At 45.5% G+C, this 26,798-nt stretch overlaps 5 non-coding genes across 5 annotated transcripts; 4 read left to right on the top strand and 1 right to left on the bottom strand.

The window, feature by feature from the left end:
- The first annotated feature begins 70 nt into the window (after positions 1–70).
- Positions 71–152, top strand: TRNAS-GCU. The gene has a single exon. It is a non-coding gene; the product is annotated as a tRNA-Ser (tRNA).
- An 18,647-nt stretch (positions 153–18,799) lies between these two features.
- Positions 18,800–18,871, bottom strand: TRNAE-CUC. The gene has a single exon. It is a non-coding gene; the product is annotated as a tRNA-Glu (tRNA).
- A 435-nt stretch (positions 18,872–19,306) lies between these two features.
- TRNAS-GCU lies at positions 19,307–19,388 on the top strand. The gene has a single exon. It is a non-coding gene; the product is annotated as a tRNA-Ser (tRNA).
- A 2,655-nt stretch (positions 19,389–22,043) lies between these two features.
- Positions 22,044–22,125, top strand: TRNAS-GCU. Its single transcript has one exon. It is a non-coding gene; the product is annotated as a tRNA-Ser (tRNA).
- A 2,658-nt stretch (positions 22,126–24,783) lies between these two features.
- TRNAS-GCU lies at positions 24,784–24,865 on the top strand. Its single transcript has one exon. It is a non-coding gene; the product is annotated as a tRNA-Ser (tRNA).
- Positions 24,866–26,798: the final 1,933 nt, after the last annotated feature.

Raw genomic sequence — 26,798 nt, forward strand, 5'->3', positions numbered from 1 at the left:
GCTCTGGCTCGTCCTGTCTTGGGTGTCAACAGCATCACCCTCAGAGAGGAAAAGCACCCCACTCATTACAGACGAGATGGCCGAGTGGTTAAGGCGATGGACTGCTAATCCATTGTGCTCTGCATGCGTGGGTTCGAATCCCACTCTCGTCAGTGTTTGATGCTGTTCTCAGTAGTGCCTTTTACTTAAAACTGGTGCCTTACTCCTTGGGCTCTGAAGGCAGTGTATTCTAGGCTTTCTCTGGCCCATGGAACCGAGTCTGAAAAAACATAAGAGATTGAGAACTCAGCACAGCTCCTCGTGGTGGCCAGCAGTGTTCCTCTAGCAGCAGAGACCAGAAAAGACTACCTTTCCACATTTTAAGTATTTTTTCTTGGCTTTTTTCGACTTTTTGTGCCTTTCGACTACTGTTTCTGCTTGTTTTATCAACGTTTGCACTGTTTTTACTGTGTTTATAAGCTAAAACTGTTTACTGCACTTGCTAGTTTAAGTTTTGCCTAAAAGTTAAACTACAGGCTAATACACTCAAGTGTACTAGCTTTTGATAGCATTTAGTCGAAAATCATAGCATTTATTGTGTTTTCTGCTTTTCTGTAAAAAAACTTGAAAAAAACAAAAAAAATATCCTTGTTTTCCATACTTTCCTAACTAGTGTTCTAGAGACCAGATTTTGCTGATCCCTGTGCTTTGTCTTGGTTCCTGTGTTTCTCTATTTTCCTTGTTTGGTCAGGGGGAAGTTTCTTTACTCACCAGTGAGAGTGGGGAGTACTGAGCTGCCTGCTTGTCCTTAGAGGAGTGGTTTAAGGCAGTAACTTGTAGTCTATTGGCCATTTTGGGTCATTTCCTGTCTTTTCCAGCTCCCTGCTATAAAGCGCGTTTTGGCGGGCTTTTCCAGCTATTGAGAACTCAGCACAGCTCCTCGTGGTGGCCAGCAGTGTTCCTCTAGCAGCAGAGACCAGAAAAGACTACCTTTCCAGATTTTAAGTATTTTTCTTGGCTTTTTCGACTTTTTGTGCCTTTCGACTACTGTTTCTGCTTGTTTTATCAAAGTTTGCACTGTTTTTACTGTGTTTATAAGCTAAAACTGTTTACTGCACTTGCTAGTTTAAGTTTTGCCTAAAAGTTAAACTACAGGCTAATACACTCAAGTGTACTAGCTTTTGATAACATTTAGTCGAAAATCATAGCATTTATTGTGTTTTCTGCTTTTCTGTAAAAAAACTTGAAAAAAAAAGTACAGTTTTGTACCTACCATAAATGTAGATGTTCGAAGATCCACATTGCTGCAGTCCTTACTTATGGGTAGTCCGCGGTCCTCGGTCGGCCCGAATACCAAAGTATTAGGCTGACGTCGGTCAGAGCGGCAGGGTATAAAGGCGCATGACCGACGTCATATCCTCAGTCTTTTCTTGCCCCAGATGTCAGAAGGCCAAACAAGAAAGGCCACAGCCAAAAACAGAATACCTCCCAAAAACATGCCCAACAACAACCATCACCTAAAGCATAGCACCCTGTTAAACTACAGTGGGGAAGGAGGGAGGGTAAATTGGACTGCAGCAATGTGGATCTTCGAACATCTACATTTATGGTAGGTACAAAACTGTACTATGTTCTTCATCTCACATTGATGCAGTCCTTACTTATGGGTAGAATCCCAAAGCAACAGGAAAGGGAGGTTGGTAAAAATCATAAAGCATTAGGGGCTGCTAAAATGCCCTGTAAAATTGCAGTGGCAAATCCAGCCCTAGACTTAGAATAGAGAGGAAGGTGGTAATGTTTAGAAAAAGTATGCACTGAACTCCAAGTAGCTGCCTCCAAAATGTCTTTTGTAGCTACCCCCCCTTAGAAAGGCCGTGGAATTAGCAGTAGCCCTAGTGGAATGAGGCCTGATTCCAGCCGGAATCTCCTTACCATGATGGGAATAACAGAAAGAAATACAAAACCCAATCCATTTAGAAATAGTTTGTTTTGAAACAGATTTACCCTGTGAACCCAAGGCAAAAGAAACAAACAACTGCTGAGACTGTCTGAACTCCTTGGTTCTGCTCAAATAATAATGCAACTGCCTGTGAATATCCAAAGTATGCAAAATTTTCTCCCCTTTATTTTGGGGGTTTGCATAAAAAGTAGGCAAATGAATAGTTTGGTTTAAGGCCACACTAGAAACCACTTTAGGCATAAAGGAAGGATTAGTATGCAAAGATACCCTATCCTTATGAAAAATCAGGAAAGGCTCCACTGCCATGAGGGCCTGTAATTCAGAAACCCTTCTTGCAGAGGTAATGGCCAACAAAAAAGCAGTTTTCCATGACAAATACTTTAACTCGGCTGAAGCTGCAGGCTCAAAAGGTTGTAGAGTAAGCTTTTCCAACACAAAATTGAGATCCCAAGCAGGAGTAGGAGCTCTACGTGGGGGTCTTATATTCTTTTGCCCCTCTAAGAAATTGCTTAAACAAAGGGTGAGAGAATAAAGGAGGGTCACAATCATAGTGAGCAGAAATGGCTGCAGCATGGACCTTTATCGAGGAGAAAGACAAACCCTTGTCCAATAACTCAGTAAGATATTGAAGAGCAACACTTAAATCAGGTTTGGAGACATCAAAGTCCTTTCCTTTGCTCCAAATAAAAATCTCCTCCATTTATCAGCGTAAACTTTCCTGGTACTAGGCCTCCTGGCCTCCAAAATAACATTCAAAACTTGTTGTGGAAGCTGAGACCCTCCAGAGTCTAAAACAGAATATGCCAGGCTGTTAGATGCAGAGACTGAATCTTGACATTGAGGAAGTGATTGCCCTCTTGTGACAAAAGGTGCGGAATCAAGGCAGAGGCCATGGAGGTTCTCGTACTAGACTCCTCAGTAGTGGGTACCAGTGTTGTCGAGGCCAATCCGGTGCTATCAAAATCATGGTTGGCTTGTCTTGTCTGGCCTTCAAAAGTACCTTGGGAAGAAGAGGCAGAGGTGGAAAGGCATATACATGCAGATTGTTCCAACTGAATGATAGAGCGTCCACCTTCAAGCTGTGTGATGAAACATTTTTGTGCAAAACTTTGGCAACTGGTAATTTAGTGGAGAAGCGAACAGATCTATGTCTGGAGTTCCCCATAACACTGTCAATTTTTGAAATACATGAGGATCCAATTTCCACTCATGAGGATCCACTATTTGTCTGCTCAACACATCTGCTAAGGAGTTCTGTGCTCCTGGTAGAAACCTTGCTTGAAGATTGAGGTGTAGATTGAGAGCAGTTTCCCACAAAATCATCGCTTGCCTGCAAAGAGGGTAAGAATGGGTTCCCCCTTGCTTGTTGATGTACCACATGACAGTAGTGTTGTCTGTTTGAATCAACACCTGCCCTGGGTGAAGTAAGTCTTTGAAAGCCATCAATGCAAACTGGACTGCTAACATTTCCTTCAAGTTGATATGTAAATGTTGGAGTTTGACAGGCCACGTGTCTTGCACCCATTTTCCATTGAGGTGTGCTCCCCAAGCCTTGTCTGAGGCATCTGTCGTTAGAATCTGACTCGCCTCTGGCCGGGTCACAGAGAGTCCCTTGTTTAGGTGACATTCCTGAGCCCACCACAAAAACTCCTTCTGAATGCAAGGTATTATCTGAATGACAGTGTCTAGATCTTGGCAGTGCTGTGTCCATACATTTTGAGATACCATTGAAGCTTCCTCATATGCAATTTGGCATTGGGAAGCACCAGAATACAAGATGCCATGAACCCCAAGGCTTGAAGGACTGTCCTTGCAGTCAGCCTGGACCATAGAGACATTTGATGAAAATAAAGAGAAAGGCTTCTTTGTTTGTCCGGGGTCAAAAAGGCCATCTGGGAAGCTGTATTCAGTCTCACACCCAGAAAGCACATGTCCTGAGAGGGTACTAGACTGGACTTTGTTTCGTTCACAGAATACCCTAGGCATCTTAACACTGCCATCACATACTGTAGATGTTGAAGAAGTTCGTCCTTTTCCTGTGCAATAATCAGGCAATCGTCCAAATAAGGATAAATCTGTATTCCTCTTAGTCTGAAAAAGGCTATCACTGGAGCCAGAACCTTTGTGAACACTCTGGGCAGTAGATAAGCCAAAGGGCAATGCAGAGAACTGATAATGTAAATTTCCAGCCGAAAAAGCAGGTACCTCCTGCAACTGGGCCTGATAGGAACATGAAGGTAAGCCTCTTTGAGATCCAGAGTAACCATCCAGTGATCTTTTCCCAACAGAGGTAAAAGCTGTTGTAAAGTCAGCATCTTGAACTTTGGAATGTCCAGATAAGTGTTGAGGATAGATAAATCCAAAATTGGTCTCCACGTGTTCCCTTTCTTTGGAACTAGAAACAGGCGAGAATAAAATCCTAGGCCCACTTCTGACAGAGGAACTGGCTGTATAGCTCCCATTTGAAGAAGTAAAGAAATTTGTTTGTGAGCCTCTATCCTTTGCCGAGGAGGGACGTCTGGCATGCCCTTGAAAAGAGGCATGGTATGGAAATAGAACTTGTAACCTCGGTTTATAATGTCCAATACCCATTTGTCCTGGGTAACTAAATGCCAATTTTGTTTGAAAAGAGCCAACTTTCCTCCCAAAGGAGCTGCCAGGCAGGAAGAATCTGGCAGCTGAAAATGCAGGTCATTGGGCCTGTTTACGAAAGGACTGGCCCCTGCCTTCACCAGCAGATTGAGCAGGCGAACTCCATTGTCTCGGCCCGAAGGTACTCTGAGCTCTGCCCCTACCACGCCTAGATCTACACCTAGACTGAGAATCAGAAGAAGGGTACGTCCACCCCTTAGTAGGCCAATTTCTACTAAACTTTGGAGGTTGTACCTGCAAAAAATCTTTAATAGTCTGCATAGACTTAGCCTTGTCTTCCATTTTCTTTAAGACTGACTCCACAGGAGGACCAAACAAAACTTCAGACTGTAAAGGGGCATCCAGAATTCTAGACTTAACATGCTCAGACAAATTCTGATCCTTAAGCCAGGCGTGCCTCTGAATAACTGAACCAGTTGCAGCCACCCTAGAAGAAGCCTGTAAAGCATCAAAACCACATTGCAAAGAGTGCTTTCCCACCTGTTCAGAAACATGCACTAAATCCTGCAATTCTTTACACTCTATGCCCTCTGCTAAAGCATCCACTTTAGATCTTAGCTGAGAAAGGAGGAAATTCTGATACTTCAACATATGAAACTGGCAGTTCAAAGCTCTCATCGCTAAAGTAGAAGAGGTATACACCTTCTTACCCCATCTATCCAAAGCTCTAGCTTCCTTATCCAGAGGAACCGGATTCTTAACAACAGAGGCTCTAACACCCTTAGGCCCTGACTAATAGTTTCTGGGTCCGCCCTAGGACTCTTATACAGATATTTATGAGCCTCAGGCACCCTATAATACCTGTCAGGTTTAACTGGAGCAGGAGGCACAGAATCTGGATTAAGGGAAGCCTCGAGAAAACATCGAAACAACATCCAAAACCGGAGATATAGCTAAGGGTCTATGCTGTGGCAAAAACAAGAACTTCCTGAGTCTCTTCCGTGAATCAGAGTAATCCTGTCCTTCCCACTTAAAATGCTCCCTCATGGAATGCAGAGTTTCTGAAAATGAAAAATCCTCTGGAGGAGAAGCAGAAGGAGTGAAATCCTCTGCATCAGAATCAGAATAAGGAGAGAAATCTTGAATGTCTTCAGCAGAAGACTCAGAATCATCTGAGGCCTGCTCCAAACTTTCCAACTCTGGCTCCATCCTGGGCCTCTTATCAGGAGGGGGCATAGAACCTCTAATTAAAGTAATCAAATCCTCTGCCATTTTAAGCATGTGCTTTTAGGCACAGACCCTGAAGAACCAGAACTGACACCAGAGGAAGGCAAAACAGACCTGCCCTTAGAAGGAGCCTTAGGAACAGTAACAGAAGGCCTAACCACCTTAGGCATAGAAGGGAGAATAGTAACCTGAGAGGCCTCTTCAGCCTGACCTGCCTCCTGAGAGGCCACATCTTGTAAAATCAAAGTTTCCCCCTGGGACTCAACAGAAACTTCAGCGGATCCAGCTGTTCAGCTGTAGCTTCTAAAGATCCGGCGTCCGTAACAGCCGAATCATCCTGCCTAGGCTTTAAAGATTTGTCTTTGCGCTTCTTAGTAGAAGCCGGCGTCGGAACATCCGACGGCATGTTATAATTACACCTCTTGCCAAAGACTAACCTAGCGCAATCTAACCTCCGTTTTATAGTGCGCTTATTAAACCTAGCACAAAACCGACACCCGACTACGCGTGCTCGTCCCAAACAAGGAATACAAAGCGAGTGGTAATCCCTATGCGGTATCTGTTTCCCACAAGAAATACAATTATTCACTTTTTCTGACATCCGGTAAGTGAGGCAAGAAAAAACAAAAATATTCCCCAACGGGGTACTTAGCCTAACTTGGTATCGGTCTGAAACTCCGAAACCGAAAAATTTCAGAACGCCGAACGGCACTTGCAACGCTGCTTCTGCATCGGACCATGCGGCAAAAAAGACTGAGGATATGACGTCGGTCATGCGCCTTTATACCCTGACGCTTTGATGTCAGTTCTAGGCGCCCATGACCGACGTCAGCCTAATACTTTGGTATTCGGGCCGACCGAGGACCGCGGACTACCCATAAGTAAGGACTGCAGCAATGTGAGATGAAGAACATCAAAAAAATATATCCTTGTTTTCCATACTTTCCTAACTAGTGCTCCAGAGACCAGATTTTGCTGATCCCTGGGCTTTGTCTTGGTTCCTGTGTTTCTCCATTTTCCTTGTTTGGTCAGGGGGACGTTTCTTTACTCACCAGTGAGAGTGGGGAGTACTGAGCTGCCTGTTTGTCCTTAGAGGAGTGGTTTAAGGCAGTAACTTGTAGTCTATTGGCCATTTTGGGTCATTTCCTGTCTTTTCCAGCCCCCTGCTATAAAGCGCGTTTTAGCGCGCTTTAGCGCGGAGTTGCCACTGTTGCACACTAGGGCAGCGCCAGTTAAGCAGGTTTAAACTATTCGGGCTACCTAAAGTCCACTCTTCAAATTTTCCCTTAACACTACCTTCCTCGAACTATACTACTGATCTAATCAGCGTGTCCTATAACTAAAAAGATCATCTCTACTTGACTCCAAGTAGACTATTCTCTATCTGTTAAACCTAGCACTTGCTCCTACAGTACTTATTACCTTGATATGGCACTCTTATAGATAGCACCCCAAAAAGGCAAACCCCCCATTTCTCGGTCACCCACGTCCCCCGGAATCTCTTTTAAAGTTTTTTTGTCTAGTCCTTCTAGCATGTCGAGGGATCAGTTGCTAGTGTCCTCTCCTGCTCAGCTGGTGAACCTGGGAATATTGAGGCAATGTTACAATTGCCTCATGTACACAGACAACCCTCTCCTCCTCCCACAAAACACAAATACATGTGAGAGATGCAACTATACGGCCAAACTGGAGGCTGAGCTCTCTCAACATAGGACTGGCAAGACCAGTCAGGAGGAGAAGGTTACCACACACACTATAGACCCAGTCTCACATAGTACCATCACAACCTCAAATCATACACATAAACACACAAAGACATACTCAGAGGCTCTGATCAAAAATCTACCAAAACAGCAGAGGCCACCAAAGCAGACACCCAAACAACCACCACCTCAGAACACAACACCTGCAACACATAGACCTCACAGTCAGAGTGTCAAACAGTCACAGCCCTTAAGGCCAAACACAATGCCAGACACACTAGTCATTGGTGACTCCATAGTCAGACACACTGACGTCCCGCTCACCAGACTGAGTAAGGAGAAGGTCACAGTAAGCTGCCTGTCGGGCTAGAATCCGCCACATAGCAAGCACTCAGGTCTCTCAACAGCAGGTACAAATATGACTCAGTCATTGTCCATGCTGGTGTAAACGACCTGAGACGTACCTCCTTGGACTACATGAAAAGAGACATTGAGGAGCTCTCTGATTATGTAGCCCAGGCAGGTATGACCCTGACCTGGAGCAGTATCCTACCTTCACCAAGAATGATGCCACAATACAGAGATAAGATGATCAGCTTTAACAATTGGCTTAAACTCTGGTGTCATTCAAAGGGGATCCAATGTCTGTCTGCCTGAGATGACATGCTGGACAAGCCACGCTGCTTCGCAAGGGATGGCTTGCACCTGTCACCCATGGGATTCCGGATATTGGCAAAGGCTCTTGCCACCCCCATAGTGCCTTTTTAGGCAAGGCTCAAATTCTAAACCTACCACCCTAGAACACAAAAAAGGAAAAAAACTAAGGGTAATGCTGCTCAATGCCAGAAGTCTAAATCTCAAAATGCACGCACTCGAGGCCCTTCTCAGTATGGAGAACATCGATGTCTGTGCTGTGACAGAAACCTGGTTCAAGGCTCCTGAGAGCACCCCAGCACTATCAGGTTTTACCTCATATCATGCGTGCCGGCCCCAAAATCCGGACAATATCAAGAAAGGAGGGGGAGTATCCATATTCATCAAGGACACCCACACCTCAAGACTGGTAGCAACGCACGATGCATCGGAGACCATCCAGGTGCAATTAACCATAGGCAAGACTGCTCTGCAAATTGTAGCATGTTACAGGCCACCCTCACAAACTCAGGAACCTCACATGGCCTTCCTGAAAACACTAGAGGGGATAAATGTAGCACCAAACACCATCATACTAGGTGACTTCAATTACCCTAATATAGACTGGGAACACTACTCAAGCCCGAACACCCTAGCCCAAAAGTTCCTGGAATTCATAAACTCAAATGCCATGGAACAACTAGTCACCATCCCCACAAGAGGAGAAAAAGTACAGTTTTGTACCTACCATAAATGTAGATGTCCGAACAGGATAGCATCTGCAGTCATAACAAATGGACTGTCCTGTCGTCAGGCAGCCCTTCGGTCGGCCGGATTCCAAAGTCTGGGTCCGGCTTCGGCTGATGTTGCACTTCACCCGATGTCATCTCTGCTGGTCTTCGGGTATAAAGGCATCAGCCGATGCCATTTTCCTCAGTGTTTCTTGCCCCAGATGCCAGTTGCCCTCTTGGAAAGCCAAATTTTGGATAAATGCCAATGTTTCCAAAAAAGTAGAAGGCAAACACAAAAAATAAGCATGTATGTACATATATACAAACAAATACACCATAAGAGACTCCCCCCCAGCTAGCTAATAGGAGGGTAAATACCCTAGGAGTACCACAGAGGGGAAGGAGGGTGGGTAATCCTGACTGCAGATGCTATCCTGTTCGGACATCTACATTTATGGTAGGTACAAAACTGTACTATGTCCTTCAAGGTAGCGTCTGCAGTCATAACAAATGGGTAGAATACCATAGCCAACTAGGGGTGGAGGAAGAAATATTATGGTGTAGTTAGGATCCCTTGCAGTACAGCAGTGGCAAACCCTGCTCGGGATCTAGAGTATAGAGGTAAATTATAATGCTTGGCAAATGTATGCACGGAGGTCCAAGTAGCCGCCTCAATAATGTCCTTGGTTGACACTCCTCGTAAGAAAGCTGTGGTAGTGGCTGTAGCCCTTGTAGAATGAGGTCTTATGTTCTGTGGAATTGGTTTTCCATGGTAGGAGTAACATAATCTTATGCAATTTCCTATCCATTTGGAGATTGTCTGTTTGGAAATTGCTTTTCCTTCCCTTCCTGTTGCATAGGCTACTAAAAGCTGGTCAGTTTTTCTGTTACCTTTGGTTCTGTCCAGGTAGTAGCGTAACTGTCTATGTACATCCAAGGTATGCAGCAGTCTTTCCCCCCTGTTCTGTGGATTGGGAAAGAAGGTAGGTAGGTGGATTGCCTGGTTTAAAGACACACTGGATACCACCTTAGGCATAAATGTAGGATTAGTTCTCATGGAGACCCTATCTTGATGGAAGATTAGGAAGGGTTGTACTGCCATTAAGGCCTGTAGTTACGAAACCCTCCTTGCTGAAGTAATTGCCAGTAGGAAAGCAGTTTTCCATGATAGGTGTTGAAGATCTGCTGTTGCTGCTGGTTCAAATGGAGGGAGTGTCAATTTTTCTAGCACAAAGTTCAAGTCCCATGCTGGTAATGGTGGTTTCCTAGGAGGTTTTACATTCTTGATCCCTCTGAGGAACTGCCTGAGTAGAGGATGCGAAAAGACAGGTGGATCGAAGCTGTATTCTGCTGAAATAGCTGATGCATGTATCTTGATGGAGGAATAAGACAGGCCTGTATGTAGAAGCTCTGCCAAGTACTCCAGGATGTTAGCAATATCTATGTTCGACACATCATTTCCTCTTTCAGTACTCCAAATGACAAACCTTTTCCATTTTCCTGCATAGTTCCTTCTTGCTGAAGGTCTGCGGGCTTCAAGGATAATGTCTTTAACCCTTTGGGATAGGTCTGGGTTAGTTGCTGCTATGTGATGTTCCAGGCAGTCAGTTGCAATGTTTTTAGGTTTGGGTGCATGATGTTGTAGTTGTTCTGAGTTAACATCAAAGGCATCAGGGGTATTGACCACATTCTCCCCCGAGATATGCTCCTCAGCAATGGGTACCAGTGTTGTCTTGGCCAATTCGGAGCTATCAGGATTATCCTTGGACGTTCCTCTTTGATTTTTAGTAGTACCTTGTGCATCAAAGGAAGAGGTGGAAATGCATATGCTGTCAGGCCTTTCCAACTGAAGGATAGAGAGTCCACCTTCCATGCAAGTGGGTGGCATGTCCTTGTGCAGAAGTTTTTGAGCTGGTGATTGAGTGGGGATGCGAATAGGTATATTTGTGGCTTTCCCCATTTCTTTGTGATGGCCTTGAAGATGTCCGGGTGTAGCATCCATTCGTGAGCATCCGAGGTGGTTCTGCTTAACATGTCTGCTAGGGTGTTTTCTTTTCCCGGCACAAACATTGCCTGTAACTGGATGTTGTAGCTCAGAGCCATATTCCAAAGGTCCAGAGTCATTCTGCATAGGGGGTATGAATGAGTGCCTCCTTGTTTGTTGATGTACCACATGACTGTGGTGTTGTCTGTCCTTATCATTAAATGGCCTTCTTTGAGGAATGGTCTGAATTTCTGTATTGCTAGTTTTACTGCCAGCATTTCTTTTTGGTTTATGTGCAGGTGCAGCTGGTCTTGAGTCCACAATCCTTGTATGCATTTGTCCAACATGTCCCAGCCTAGGTCTGAGGCGTCCGTTGTGATGGTTTGGCTTGCTTGAAAGTTGTGGAAGGGTAAGCCTGGGTTTGACTGGCATGTTTGAGCCCACCATAGGAACTCCTGTTTCAGGCATGGGATTAGTGGGATTTCGGTTTCTAAGCTGTGCCTGTGTTGAGACCATAAATTCTTTAGGTACCACTGTAGCTTTCTCATATGCAGTCTGGCATGTGGGACCAAGATTATGCATGATGCCATGAAGCCCAAGGCCTGCAGTACTTTTCTTGCTGTTAGTTTGTTCTGCTTTGTTAATGCCAAGAAGTAAAGAGGGAGTTGTTTTTGTTTTCCTGCAGTTAGGAATGCCATTTGTTTTACTGTGTCCAACCGCACCCAAGAATGTTCTTGTTTGGGATGGTATCAGTCTTGACTTTTGTAAATTGACTGTGTATCCCAGGGCTTGTAGTAAGCAAATGACTCTTTGTAGATCTGTTGTCAGCTTGCTTTTGTTGTCCGCTTGTAACAGGCAGTCGTCCAGGTATGGATAAATTTGTATTTCCTGTAGCCTGCAGTGAGCGATTACTGATGCCAGGCATTTTGTAAATACTCTGGGCGCAGTAGATAAGCCAAAGGGCAATGCTGAGAATTGATAATGCTCTGATCCTGCAAGAAATCTGAGGTATCTTCTGCAATTTGGTCGTATGGGGACGTGCAGGTATGCCTCCTTGAGATCTAGAGTTACCAGCCAACACTCCTTGCCCAGCATGGGAAGAAGTTGCTGTAGGGTCAGCATTTTGAATTTTGGGACAATGATGTATGTGTTTAAGATGGACAGGTCGAGAATAGGTCTCCAACTTTTCTCTTTTCTTGGTACTAGGAAGAGTCTGGAGTAGAATCCTTTGCCCTGTTCTGTTATTGGTACTCTTTCCACAGCTCTCATCTTTGTTAATTCTGCTATCTGCTTTAGAGCTTCTGTTTTTTGATTTGGAGGTAGGTTTGGCATTCCTCTTTTTACTGGTAAGGTGTGGAAGTGGAACCTGTAGCCTTGGTCTATGGTTTGCAAAATCCACTTGTCTTTTGTGATACAGTGCCAATTTTTGAAAATAAGGCTAACTTTCCACCTAAAGGTGCTGCTATTTGCTCCCTGGTAGGCGGTGTTAGAGCCAAGTCACTGTGATTGTCCTGTTGTAGTGGCAGTGGTTGTGTCTGTGCTTGGTTATTGCCTTGCCACTGTCGTCCTCTGTAGGCACCTCCTCTGGATTGATTTCTGCCTCTAGAGCGTCTATTCCTGCCTCTTTGAGATTTTGAGGAGTCTGGAAAGGACCAATTTTGGCAGGCCAGTTCCTGCTAAACCTTGGGGCTGAACCTGTAAGAAATCCTTAACTGTTTGTACAGATTTTGCCTTTTCTTCCATTTTCTTCATTACTTGCTGAGCAGGTGTACCAAATAGACTGGCCTTATCTATAGGAGCATCTAACAGCTTTGCTTTAACATGATCCGGCAAGACCTGTTCTTTCAACCATGCATGTCTTCTTATCACTGTGCCAGTCATGGCTGATCTAAATGAAGCCTCCAGTGCATCATAGCCACATTTTAAAGAATGGTTACTAACCTGTTGGATGTTATTCACCATTTCTAAAACATATGTCTTATCTAAGGAGTCATCAGAGGACAGCTTCTTAGTTAACTGATCAAGCATAAACTCTTGGTATTGGATCATATGAAACTGACAGTTTAAAGCTCTAGCTGAGAGAGTAGCAGAGGTGTAAACTTTTCCCCATCTCTCTAAGGACCTGGATTCCCTTTCAGAAGGAGTAGGGTTTTTTGCTGAGGTCGAGGCTACTGCCTTAGGCCCCTGTGATATAGTCTCAGGATCTGCAAGTGGGGCCTTGTATAGGTGGTGATGAGTGTCTGGCACCCTGTAAAATCTATCTGGTTTGGCAGGGGCTGGAGGTAAAGTATCAGGAGCAGTGCAAACATCATTAAATGCATCATCCACAACAGGCAGTACTGGAGGTATAGCTAAGGGCCTATGTTGTGGTAAGTGCAGAAATGTCCTAAGCCTTTTTCTTGAATCTGAGAAATCTTGTCCCTGCCATTGGAATTGTTCTCTCATGGCATGTAAGGTTTCCCCAAAGGAAAATTCCTCTGGCGGAGAGGCAGATGGAATGGATTCTTCAGCATCGGAATCTTCATATGTAGACAAAGGAGCCTCTGGCTGGTCTGTAATGTCTGAGTCATCCGCAGAATCATCAGAGGACACTGGCTCGGGGGGCTCTGCTCTAGATCTCTTTTCTGGTGGCTGAGAGGCCCTGTCTGGGTGAGATTGGGATCCCCTAATTAAGAATATTAAATCCTCTGCCAGAGTAAGCATTTGTGAACTAGAAGTGGGCCTGTGTGAGGGGGGCTTAACAGGCACTGATTTAACAGTTTTGGCTGCTTTAGCCCTGGCAAAGGCCTTAATAGACATGGCTGCAGGAGGCCTAGCAGCACCACGTGCTGGGGTAGAGACATCCAAAGGGATGGTGTCTGATAAATCACTAGGAACCACAGTAGTAGGCAAAACTTCTGAGGCCGATTCAACTAAGGTAGCAGGAGCCTCAGTAGTAGTCATGGATTCGGCTGAAGATTGACGTATTCTCGGTTTCAGCCGAAACCGAGACACTCATGCTTGCTTAACCGTGGTTTCGGCGAAACCAAGGACCGCGAGTGTCGGTCTTTTCTTTTGCGTTTTTAACAATTTGGGAAGTCGGAGGATCCAACGGCATAATGTACGCAAAATCTGAGCGAAAAACTGTTCAGCAAACTCCGACCCGGCGCCTAAGCGTCGTCGGTTGAAGGAAGCACAGGCGAACAGGCTGCTACGTCGTGGTTTGGGCCTAAGCAAGGCAGACAGTAAGAGTGGAAATCTTTATGAGGTATTTGTTTCCCACAAGTTAAACAGTTATTGACTTTTTCTGACATCGGCTGAGGCAAGAAAGAGTCCCCAACGGGTACTTAGCTTTTAGAAGTCTTGGTAGTATTCGGTAGTAGTAATCTCTGGATCTGACCGACCGGCACTTGCAAACAGCTTCTGCTTCGGGCGCCATGCGGCAAGAAAGACTGAGGAAAATGGCGTCGGCTGATGCCTTTATACCCGAAGACCAGCAGAGATGACGTCGGGTGAAGTGCGACATCAGCGGCCGGACCCAGACTTTGGAATCCGGCCGACCGAAGGGCTGCCTGACGACAGGACAACCCATTTGTTATGACTGCAGATGCTACCTTGAAGGACATCATACTTGATCTCATCATCACGAACATGGGAGCACAAGGTTCAACACCGGAAGTATACCCCTCACTGGTGAGATCAGATCACAAACTAATCTCGCTGGAGGTCCTCATCCCACCCCCACCTGAAATAGAAAAGACCACAGTAAAGAACTTCTCGAAAGCCGACTTCACACTTCTAAAGACTAGTGTGGTCTCCTTTAAGGCCCCGAGGCATGGAAAACAGTACTCAAGCCGCTGAATCACTTACAAATGCCTTCTACCAGCACCTGCAGGACTGCATGGATAAGGCAATCCCAAGCAAAACAAAGACTCTTTGTACCAAAGGCAAGCGTCCAGTCTGGTGGACCCCAGCCATAAACAAACTCTACAACAAAAGGAGGAAGCTACTACAAGATACAGCAAAATCCTTAAAAGGTAAGACACCCTTGATCACTATAAGTAAAAAACTAAGAGCTCTCATAAAATCATCCAAAGCAAATTTTGAGAAAAATAGCTAAAGACTCAAAAGACAATCGTAAGGCCTTCTTTAGCTATGTTAGAAACCTGGGAGGAAACTCCCAGATATGCTCAGAACTAGTTCAAAATGATGTGAAGATTACTGATCCTACAGACATTGCCAACATACTGGCTGAAAGGTTCAGTGCAAACTTCTCCCCTCCCCAAAGGAGATATCTATACCAAGCGGTTGCAGCCCCCCAAACATGTCCAACACCCAAGTGAGGACTGCTCTCTCCAAAGCAAAAAACACAGCATACATGGGACCTGATGGTGTCCCCGGCTGTGTGCTCCACGAACTCAACGAGGAATTAATCCCACAGCTAGGACAGCTGTTTAATCATAGTCTTACCTCTGGATGCATGCCAGGAGTGGCGCACTGCAACTGTGGTCCCACTTCACAAAGGCGGTGCCTCCACCGACCCTGGAAATTACTGGCCCATTAGCTTGACAAGCCTTATCTGCAAAGCCATGGAGAGGATCATAATGGACCTCATAAATAAAGACATAGGGAATTTGCAGACTTTGGATCCATCCCAGTTTGGCTTTGTCAAAGGCAGATCATGCCTTCTAAACTTGGTTGACTTTTTCAAAACAGTCACCAAAGCCATTGATGAGGGAAAGGCAGTCCATACAGCCTACCTCGATCTGGCGAAGGCCTTCAATACAATACCCCACTCGGGTATCATTGAAAAACTCATCAGCTTAAATGTTAACCCATACATCACAAGATGGGTTGCAAACTGGCTGAGTGACAGAACCCACAGGGTCAGAGTTGCTGGCGCCATGTCAGACTCAAAGCCGGTCACAAGTGGTGTACCACAGGGCTCAGTCCTGGGCCCACTCTTGTTTGGCATCTACTTTTCCAGTACAAGCAAACACAGGAGGGTTATGGCTGACAAAGTTTGCAGATGACTGCAAACTGGGCCATAGTAGAAAACACATCTGACACAGATATCCTTCAGAAGGGTCTCACAGAAATGGATAACTGGTGCCAGAGCCATGGCCTAAAGTTAAATGCCAAAAAATGCATAGTCATACCCTTCGGGAAAAACAAGGTTACCCCTAGCTACCAAATAGGTGGCAATCCATTGAGCACAGAAGAAGTTATCAGGGACCTGGGGACCCAGGTTGATAGTAGTCTGTCATTCGACACCCATGTAGATAAAGTAGTTAGGAAGACCTTCTACATTGCCCACCTTATCATGAAGGGATTCTCATCTAGATCAAGGGAGGTCATAGTCTCCCTATACTCATCACTCATCAGACCAATGATTGAGTACAATGCCCCATTCGGAATGTATCTGACCCGACACTTGCAGCAGCTGGAGAGGCCACAAAAGTTCCTCACCAAAAGGATAAAGGGTCTCAAACATCTGTCCTATGCTGCCCGACTGAAAGAACTCCAGCTCTATTCAGTCGCTTACCGCTTGCTCAGAGGTGACCTTTGCCTAACATACAAGGCCATGTCAAACCCAGATTTGATGAATATGCTTCACCTCAAAAAATCTAGATCGGTCAGAGCCACAAGGGCGGGAGACTTAAACCTCGACACGGCTATTAATAGGACGTGCTGGAGGGATAGATTCATCACCCAAAGACTCCCTATGCTGTGGAACAAAATCCCGGTATATGTGAGGCAGAGCACCTCGCTGGCCTTGTTCAAGAGAAATCTTGACCAATGGATGGGAGATCGCAGATATACCCAGGGATTACCTCAGTGTCACTGCTTGACAGAGGCACAGCAAAATAATGGGTATAGTTTCCCATACTAAAGGGGTGGCGTAAGCCACAAAACTATGGGCTAGGCTTGTAAATGCCCTCGGGCAGATAGCCTAGTATGAACCTATGAACCTATAAAAGTCGTGAACCAAAAGAGAAAGGGACACTAGTCAAGCACATGCAGTAAGCACGAGCAGGGTAAGAAGCACATATTTCTTTTCTAGTCTCAAAGTGAGTAAGATAAGCTTTATTTTTTCCCTGTCCTTTCCCAAGGAAAGTATCAAGTATGAAAACACAGGCTTCAACCGCTGGGTGATTTGCCACGACTGCTTCATGTCCAGCACTCTGTGTCGAGGCCGCAGCAGTCAGAGTTCGAATCTGAGACTCGCCAGTGTGAGATGATTTGCATTTCTTTTCTTCGTCAGCATTAAGAAAGGAAGACTGAAAGTGCTCTGTTTGGTCAGAAAAGGGAAGGGAAGGCAATTAATCTGTTTGTTCCAGGGCATTAGTGTTAACAAAGTCCAGGAACATTTGTGTGAGCATGTTGGTAGTCGTATAAGTTTCCCAGTCAATGCAGGGATAGTTAAAATCACCCATGACTAGAGGGTTTGGTTGTAATCTGATTGATTCGAGCAGGTCCAAATAAGCAGCGTGGGTATCTTGGATCATTGATGGGGGCCTATAGCTAACGATGACTGGAAGGGGTCTTACCCACAGTTAGTTGAACTTGGAGTAACTCCATGGAGTTTTCCTGTCGAACCAGTCTAGAGGTGTACTTATCGTTGATGAAGCTAGGTACTCCTCCTCCTTTGGTTCTCACACATTCATTTTGCAGTCTGAAAGTGTGGAAGGCACTGTAGCCTTGCAAGGCCGGGGTACTCTCTGCAGCCCTGAACCAAGTTTCTGTGACTGTACAGACATCAACATTCTCCAGGGAGAGGAGTGCTTCCAGAGAGTGTAGTTTCTGATTTAAACTCCTAGCGTTTAGCAGCATAACCTTTAATTTATTTGTGAGTGATATTCTCACGTCGGAAAGTTTTGCTCTTCAGGCTTTGCCTAAAAAAGGCAGTGTGGGGGAGGCAAGTGCCTTAGCCAGTAACCAAAAGCCAAGAGGTGACAGTGAAGACTATCTCTGGCAAAGCAGCATAGTCTATCAACCATGTCATCCCTGGCTGACAGGAACTGGATCCCCTGAGAATGACACCAGAAACTAAGACAATTGTTGAGGTCAATCATTTTTTGTTTATATTGTGGTATCGTCTTAGGTGAAGGTAGAATGCTGCTCAAGGCTAGGGACATACCTGCCTGGGACACACATTCATAGAGCTCAATCATGTCTCTCTTCATATAGTCCAGTGAGGTACGTCTCAAGTCATTCACACCAACATGAACTATGACGGAGTCATAACGGTACTTGCTGTTGACAGACTTGAGTGCATGTGTAATCTGATGGATCCTGGCACCCGATAAGACAGCTGACTGTAACCTTCTTGTCCAGCCTGGTGACTGGGACATCTGTGTGCCTCACAATGGGTGACCTATGACTAAACAATTTGGTTTAGATGTGCTTTGCCATAGGGGCTTATTTGGTGAGACACTGGTGCTTGTGTTTTTATGTGTATTGAGTACTGTAGGTGTTATGTTAGGTGTAGCATCTTTGTGTTTGGAAGGCCTCTGGTGTTTAGGTAGGTTTCTGGTGAGTACTTCCACGTATGATGGTTTAAGTGTTGAGTGCATGGTTTAGCGTAAGAGGTGTAGTATGTCAGCTGACAACCCATTCAGTGTTACTGTTCTGTGCGTGAGAGAGCAAGGATTCCAGATTCTTAGTGTAGATGCATCTCTCACAAATTGTACTTGGCTGATTTAGGAGTAGAGGGTTGTCAGTGTACATGACGCAGTTGCTACACTGCCTCAGGATACCCATGTCAATCAGGCTGGTGGGAGAACTGGAGGGAGACTGACCATCCATAATGTTAGGTTAAATCCTGTTTTCACAGTGTAGAGAGTAGTAGTAGAAGTGCAGAAAGCTATTGCCCAGCTATAATGTGAAGGCTAGCTGCCTAACTGTCTGCTCTAACCATGCGGTCTGCAGTCGAGGGCAGCAGTTGAACTCTGATACAATGCAGCATATGCGGGCCTGACTGACAGCAGCAAAAAAAGTTCATTGAAGCTTCCCTGACCGGGAATCGAACCCGGGCCGCGGCGGTGAGAGCGCCGAATCCTAACCACTAGACCACCAGGGACTCCCCTGTTAGGTGCACTCACGGAGCTCTCTTGTCTTGTCATGCTGCTAGTCAGAGCAATTTAGCAATAGCATTAGAAGTCTCAGGAAAAAGTGAAAACTCATTTAATCTGCACATTAAGCTTGAGAGGATTTAGCCATGGAAGAAAGAATGGGGTCGCACTCTGCTACACTGTAGGGATTTTCATAGACTTGAGCAGCGTTACCCTTCTTAGGCTCTGATGTGTACTGTGCCAGCAGCACTACTTGTCCAGGGTGTGGTGCGATTTGGCTAACTGGCACAGTCACTGAAAGAGAGGCACAAAAGGCAACTGCTGCAATACCAGCATCTCTGTGCTGAGACCTAAGCACTTCAACAACTCACCTGCTCTGGCTCGTCCTGTCTTGGGTGTCAACAGCATCACCCTCAGAGAGGAAAAGCACCCTATTCATTACAGACGAGATGGCCGAGTGGTTAAGGCGATGGACTGCTAATCCATTGTGCTCTGCATGCGTGGGTTCGAATCCCACTCTCGTCGGTGTTTGATGCTGTTCTCAGTAGTGCCTTTTACTTAAAACTGGTGCCTTACTCCTTGGGCTCTGAAGGCAGTGTATTCTAGGCTTTCTCTGACCCATGGAACCGAGTCTGAAAAACATAAAAGTCGTGAACCAAAAGAGAAAGGGACACTAGTCAAGCACATGCAGTAAGCACGAGCAGGGTAAGAAGCACATATTTCTTTTCTAGTCTCAAAGTGAGTAAGATAAGCTTTATTTTTTCCCTGTCCTTTCCCAAGGAAAGTATCAAGTATGAAAACACAGGCTTCAACCGCTGGGTGATTTGCCACGACTGCTTCATGTCCAGCACTCTGTGTCGAGGCCGCAGCAGTCAGAGTTCGAATCTGAGACTCGCCAGTGTGAGATGATTTGCATTTCTTTTCTTCGTCAGCATTAAGAAAGGAAGACTGAAAGTGCTCTGTTTGGTCAGAAAAGGGAAGGGAAGGCAATTAATCTGTTTGTTCCAGGGCATTAGTGTTAACAAAGTCCAGGAACATTTGTGTGAGCATGTTGGTAGTCGTATAAGTTTCCCAGTCAATGCAGGGATAGTTAAAATCACCCATGACTAGAGGGTTTGGTTGTAATCTGATTGATTCGAGCAGGTCCAAATAAGCAGCGTGGGTATCTTGGATCATTGATGGGGGCCTATAGCTAACGATGACTGGAAGGGGGGTCTTACCCACAGTTAGTTGAACTTGGAGTAACTCCATGGAGTTTTCCTGTCGAACCAGTCTAGAGGTGTACTTATCGTTGATGAAGCTAGGTACTCCTCCTCCTTTGGTTCTCACACATTCATTTTGCAGTCTGAAAGTGTGGAAGGCACTGTAGCCTTGCAAGGCCGGGGTACTCTCTGCAGCCCTGAACCAAGTTTCTGTGACTGTACAGACATCAACATTCTCCAGGGAGAGGAGTGCTTCCAGAGAGTGTAGTTTCTGATTTAAACTCCTAGCGTTTAGCAGCATAACCTTTAATTTATTTGTGAGTGATATTCTCACGTCGGAAAGTTTTGCTCTTCAGGCTTTGCCTAAAAAAGGCAGTGTGGGGGAGGCAAGTGCCTTAGCCAGTAACCAAAAGCCAAGAGGTGACAGTGAAGACTATCTCTGGCAAAGCAGCATAGTCTATCAACCATGTCATCCCTGGCTGACAGGAACTGGATCCCCTGAGAATGACACCAGAAACTAAGACAATTGTTGAGGTCAATCATTTTTTGTTTATATTGTGGTATCGTCTTAGGTGAAGGTAGAATGCTGCTCAAGGCTAGGGACATACCTGCCTGGGACACACATTCATAGAGCTCAATCATGTCTCTCTTCATATAGTCCAGTGAGGTACGTCTCAAGTCATTCACACCAACATGAACTATGACGGAGTCATAACGGTACTTGCTGTTGACAGACTTGAGTGCATGTGTAATCTGATGGATCCTGGCACCCGATAAGACAGCTGACTGTAACCTTCTTGTCCAGCCTGGTGACTGGGACATCTGTGTGCCTCACAATGGGTGACCTATGACTAAACAATTTGGTTTAGATGTGCTTTGCCATAGGGGCTTATTTGGTGAGACACTGGTGCTTGTGTTTTTATGTGTATTGAGTACTGTAGGTGTTATGTTAGGTGTAGCATCTTTGTGTTTGGAAGGCCTCTGGTGTTTAGGTAGGTTTCTGGTGAGTACTTCCACGTATGATGGTTTAAGTGTTGAGTGCATGGTTTGCGTAAGAGGTGTAGTATGTCAGCTGACAACCCATTCAGTGTTACTGTTCTGTGCGTGAGAGAGCAAGGATTCCAGATTCTTAGTGTAGATGCATCTCTCACAAATTGTACTTGGCTGATTTAGGAGTAGAGGGTTGTCAGTGTACATGACGCAGTTGCTACACTGCCTCAGGATACCCATGTCAATCAGGCTGGTGGGAGAACTGGAGGGAGACTGACCATCCATAATGTTAGGTTAAATCCTGTTTTCACAGTGTAGAGAGTAGTAGTAGAAGTGCAGAAAGCTATTGCCCAGCTATAATGTGAAGGCTAGCTGCCTAACTGTCTGCTCTAACCATGCGGTCTGCAGTCGAGGGCAGCAGTTGAACTCTGATACAATGCAGCATATGCGGGCCTGACTGACAGCAGCAAAAAAAGTTCATTGAAGCTTCCCTGACCGGGAATCGAACCCGGGCGGTGAGAGCGCCGAATCCTAACCACTAGACCACCAGGGACTCCCCTGTTAGGTGCACTCACGGAGCTCTCTTGTCTTGTCATGCTGCTAGTCAGAGCAATTTAGCAATAGCATTAGAAGTCTCAGGAAAAAGTGAAAACTCATTTAATCTGCACATTAAGCTTGAGAGGATTTAGCCATGGAAGAAAGAATGGGGTCGCACTCTGCTACACTGTAGGGATTTTCATAGACTTGAGCAGCGTTACCCTTCTTAGGCTCTGATGTGTACTGTGCCAGCAGCACTACTTGTCCAGGGTGTGGTGCGATTTGGCTAACTGGCACAGTCACTGAAAGAGAGGCACAAAAGGCAACTGCTGCAATACCAGCATCTCTGTGCTGAGACCTAAGCACTTCAACAACTCACCTGCTCTGGCTCGTCCTGTCTTGGGTGTCAACAGCATCACCCTCAGAGAGGAAAAGCACCCTATTCATTACAGACGAGATGGCCGAGTGGTTAAGGCGATGGACTGCTAATCCATTGTGCTCTGCATGCGTGGGTTCGAATCCCACTCTCGCCGGTGTTTGATGCTGTTCTCAGTAGTGCCTTTTACTTAAAACTGGTGCCTTACTCCTTGGGCTCTGAAGGCAGTGTATTCTAGGCTTTCTCTGACCCATGGAACCGAGTCTGAAAAACATAAAAGTCGTGAACCAAAAGAGAAAGGGACACTAGTCAAGCACATGCAGTAAGCACGAGCAGGGTAAGAAGCACATATTTCTTTTCTAGTCTCAAAGTGAGTAAGATAAGCTTTATTTTTTCCCTGTCCTTTCCCAAGGAAAGTATCAAGTATGAAAACACAGGCTTCAACCGCTGGGTGATTTGCCACGACTGCTTCATGTCCAGCACTCTGTGTCGAGGCCGCAGCAGTCAGAGTTCGAATCTGAGACTCGCCAGTGTGAGATGATTTGCATTTCTTTTCTTCGTCAGCATTAAGAAAGGAAGACTGAAAGTGCTCTGTTTGGTCAGAAAAGGGAAGGGAAGGCAATTAATCTGTTTGTTCCAGGGCATTAGTGTTAACAAAGTCCAGGAACATTTGTGTGAGCATGTTGGTAGTCGTATAAGTTTCCCAGTCAATGCAGGGATAGTTAAAATCACCCATGACTAGAGGGTTTGGTTGTAATCTGATTGATTCGAGCAGGTCCAAATAAGCAGCGTGGGTATCTTGGATCATTGATGGGGGCCTATAGCTAACGATGACTGGAAGGGGGGTCTTACCCACAGTTAGTTGAACTTGGAGTAACTCCATGGAGTTTTCCTGTCGAACCAGTCTAGAGGTGTACTTATCGTTGATGAAGCTAGGTACTCCTCCTCCTTTGGTTCTCACACATTCATTTTGCAGTCTGAAAGTGTGGAAGGCACTGTAGCCTTGCAAGGCCGGGGTACTCTCTGCAGCCCTGAACCAAGTTTCTGTGACTGTACAGACATCAACATTCTCCAGGGAGAGGAGTGCTTCCAGAGAGTGTAGTTTCTGATTTAAACTCCTAGCGTTTAGCAGCATAACCTTTAATTTATTTGTGAGTGATATTCTCACGTCGGAAAGTTTTGCTCTTCAGGCTTTGCCTAAAAAAGGCAGTGTGGGGAGGCAAGTGCCTTAGCCAGTAACCAAAAGCCAAGAGGTGACAGTGAAGACTATCTCTGGCAAAGCAGCATAGTCTATCAACCATGTCATCCCTGGCTGACAGGAACTGGATCCCCTGAGAATGACACCAGAAACTAAGACAATTGTTGAGGTCAATCATTTTTTGTTTATATTGTGGTATCGTCTTAGGTGAAGGTAGAATGCTGCTCAAGGCTAGGGACATACCTGCCTGGGACACACATTCATAGAGCTCAATCATGTCTCTCTTCATATAGTCCAGTGAGGTTCGTCTCAAGTCATTCACACCAACATGAACTATGACGGAGTCATAACGGTACTTGCTGTTGACAGACTTGAGTGCATGTGTAATCTGATGGATCCTGGCACCCGATAAGACAGCTGACTGTAACCTTCTTGTCCAGCCTGGTGACTGGGACATCTGTGTGCCTCACAATGGGTGACCTATGACTAAACAATTTGGTTTAGATGTGCTTTGCCATAGGGGCTTATTTGGTGAGACACTGGTGCTTGTGTTTTTATGTGTATTGAGTACTGTAGGTGTTATGTTAGGTGTAGCATCTTTGTGTTTGGAAGGCCTCTGGTGTTTAGGTAGGTTTCTGGTGAGTACTTCCACGTATGATGGTTTAAGTGTTGAGTGCATGGTTTTGCGTAAGAGGTGTAGTATGTCAGCTGACAACCCATTCAGTGTTACTGTTCTGTGCGTGAGAGAGCAAGGATTCCAGATTCTTAGTGTAGATGCATCTCTCACAAATTGTACTTGGCTGATTTAGGAGTAGAGGGTTGTCAGTGTACATGACGCAGTTGCTACACTGCCTCAGGATACCCATGTCAATCAGGCTGGTGGGAGAACTGGAGGGAGACTGACCATCCATAATGTTAGGTTAAATCCTGTTTTCACAGTGTAGAGAGTAGTAGTAGAAGTGCAGAAAGCTATTGCCCAGCTATAATGTGAAGGCTAGCTGCCTAACTGTCTGCTCTAACCATGCGGTCTGCAGTCGAGGGCAGCAGTTGAACTCTGATACAATGCAGCATATGCGGGCCTGACTGACAGCAGCAAAAAAAGTTCATTGAAGCTTCCCTGACCGGGAATCGAACCCGGGCGGCAGTGAGAGCGCCGAATCCTAACCACTAGACCACCAGGGACTCCCCTGTTAGGTGCACTCACGGAGCTCTCTTGTCTTGTCATGCTGCTAGTCAGAGCAATTTAGCAATAGCATTAGAAGTCTCAGGAAAAAGTGAAAACTCATTTAATCTGCACATTAAGCTTGAGAGGATTTAGCCATGGAAGAAAGAATGGGGTCGCACTCTGCTACACTGTAGGGATTTTCATAGACTTGAGCAGCGTTACCCTTCTTAGGCTCTGATGTGTACTGTGCCAGCAGCACTACTTGTCCAGGGTGTGGTGCGATTTGGCTAACTGGCACAGTCACTGAAAGAGAGGCACAAAAGGCAACTGCTGCAATACCAGCATCTCTGTGCTGAGACCTAAGCACTTCAACAACTCACCTGCTCTGGCTCGTCCTGTCTTGGGTGTCAACAGCATCACCCTCAGAGAGGAAAAGCACCCTATTCATTACAGACGAGATGGCCGAGTGGTTAAGGCGATGGACTGCTAATCCATTGTGCTCTGCATGCGTGGGTTCGAATCCCACTCTCGTCGGTGTTTGATGCTGTTCTCAGTAGTGCCTTTTACTTAAAACTGGTGCCTTACTCCTTGGGCTCTGAAGGCAGTGTATTCTAGGCTTTCTCTGACCCATGGAACCGAGTCTGAAAAAACATAAAAGTCGTGAACCAAAAGAGAAAGGGACACTAGTCAAGCACATGCAGTAAGCACGAGCAGGGTAAGAAGCACATATTTCTTTTCTAGTCTCAAAGTGAGTAAGATAAGCTTTATTTTTTCCCTGTCCTTTCCCAAGGAAAGTATCAAGTATGAAAACACAGGCTTCAACCGCTGGGTGATTTGCCACGACTGCTTCATGTCCAGCACTCTGTGTCGAGGCCGCAGCAGTCAGAGTTCGAATCTGAGACTCGCCAGTGTGAGATGATTTGCATTTCTTTTCTTCGTCAGCATTAAGAAAGGAAGACTGAAAGTGCTCTGTTTGGTCAGAAAAGGGAAGGGAAGGCAATTAATCTGTTTGTTCCAGGGCATTAGTGTTAACAAAGTCCAGGAACATTTGTGTGAGCATGTTGGTAGTCGTATAAGTTTCCCAGTCAATGCAGGGATAGTTAAAATCACCCATGACTAGAGGGTTTGGTTGTAATCTGATTGATTCGAGCAGGTCCAAATAAGCAGCGTGGGTATCTTGGATCATTGATGGGGCCTATAGCTAACGATGACTGGAAGGGGGGTCTTACCCACAGTTAGTTGAACTTGGAGTAACTCCATGGAGTTTTCCTGTCGAACCAGTCTAGAGGTGTACTTATCGTTGATGAAGCTAGGTACTCCTCCTCCTTTGGTTCTCACACATTCATTTTGCAGTCTGAAAGTGTGGAAGGCACTGTAGCCTTGCAAGGCCGGGGTACTCTCTGCAGCCCTGAACCAAGTTTCTGTGACTGTACAGACATCAACATTCTCCAGGGAGAGGAGTGCTTCCAGAGAGTGTAGTTTCTGATTTAAACTCCTAGCGTTTAGCAGCATAACCTTTAATTTATTTGTGAGTGATATTCTCACGTCGGAAAGTTTTGCTCTTCAGGCTTTGCCTAAAAAAGGCAGTGTGGGGAGGCAAGTGCCTTAGCCAGTAACCAAAAGCCAAGAGGTGACAGTGAAGACTATCTCTGGCAAAGCAGCATAGTCTATCAACCATGTCATCCCTGGCTGACAGGAACTGGATCCCCTGAGAATGACACCAGAAACTAAGACAATTGTTGAGGTCAATCATTTTTTGTTTATATTGTGGTATCGTCTTAGGTGAAGGTAGAATGCTGCTCAAGGCTAGGGACATACCTGCCTGGGACACACATTCATAGAGCTCAATCATGTCTCTCTTCATATAGTCCAGTGAGGTTCGTCTCAAGTCATTCACACCAACATGAACTATGACGGAGTCATAACGGTACTTGCTGTTGACAGACTTGAGTGCATGTGTAATCTGATGGATCCTGGCACCCGATAAGACAGCTGACTGTAACCTTCTTGTCCAGCCTGGTGACTGGGACATCTGTGTGCCTCACAATGGGTGACCTATGACTAAACAATTTGGTTTAGATGTGCTTTGCCATAGGGGCTTATTTGGTGAGACACTGGTGCTTGTGTTTTTATGTGTATTGAGTACTGTAGGTGTTATGTTAGGTGTAGCATCTTTGTGTTTGGAAGGCCTCTGGTGTTTAGGTAGGTTTCTGGTGAGTACTTCCACGTATGATGGTTTAAGTGTTGAGTGCATGGTTTGCGTAAGAGGTGTAGTATGTCAGCTGACAACCCATTCAGTGTTACTGTTCTGTGCGTGAGAGAGCAAGGATTCCAGATTCTTAGTGTAGATGCATCTCTCACAAATTGTACTTGGCTGATTTAGGAGTAGAGGGTTGTCAGTGTACATGACGCAGTTGCTACACTGCCTCAGGATACCCATGTCAATCAGGCTGGTGGGAGAACTGGA

The sequence above is a fragment of the Protopterus annectens genome, chromosome 2.part2 (genome assembly GCF_019279795.1).
Source record: "Protopterus annectens isolate FY-2018-M chromosome 2.part2, PAN1.0, whole genome shotgun sequence".
Taxonomy (NCBI): Eukaryota; Metazoa; Chordata; order Ceratodontiformes; family Protopteridae; genus Protopterus; species Protopterus annectens.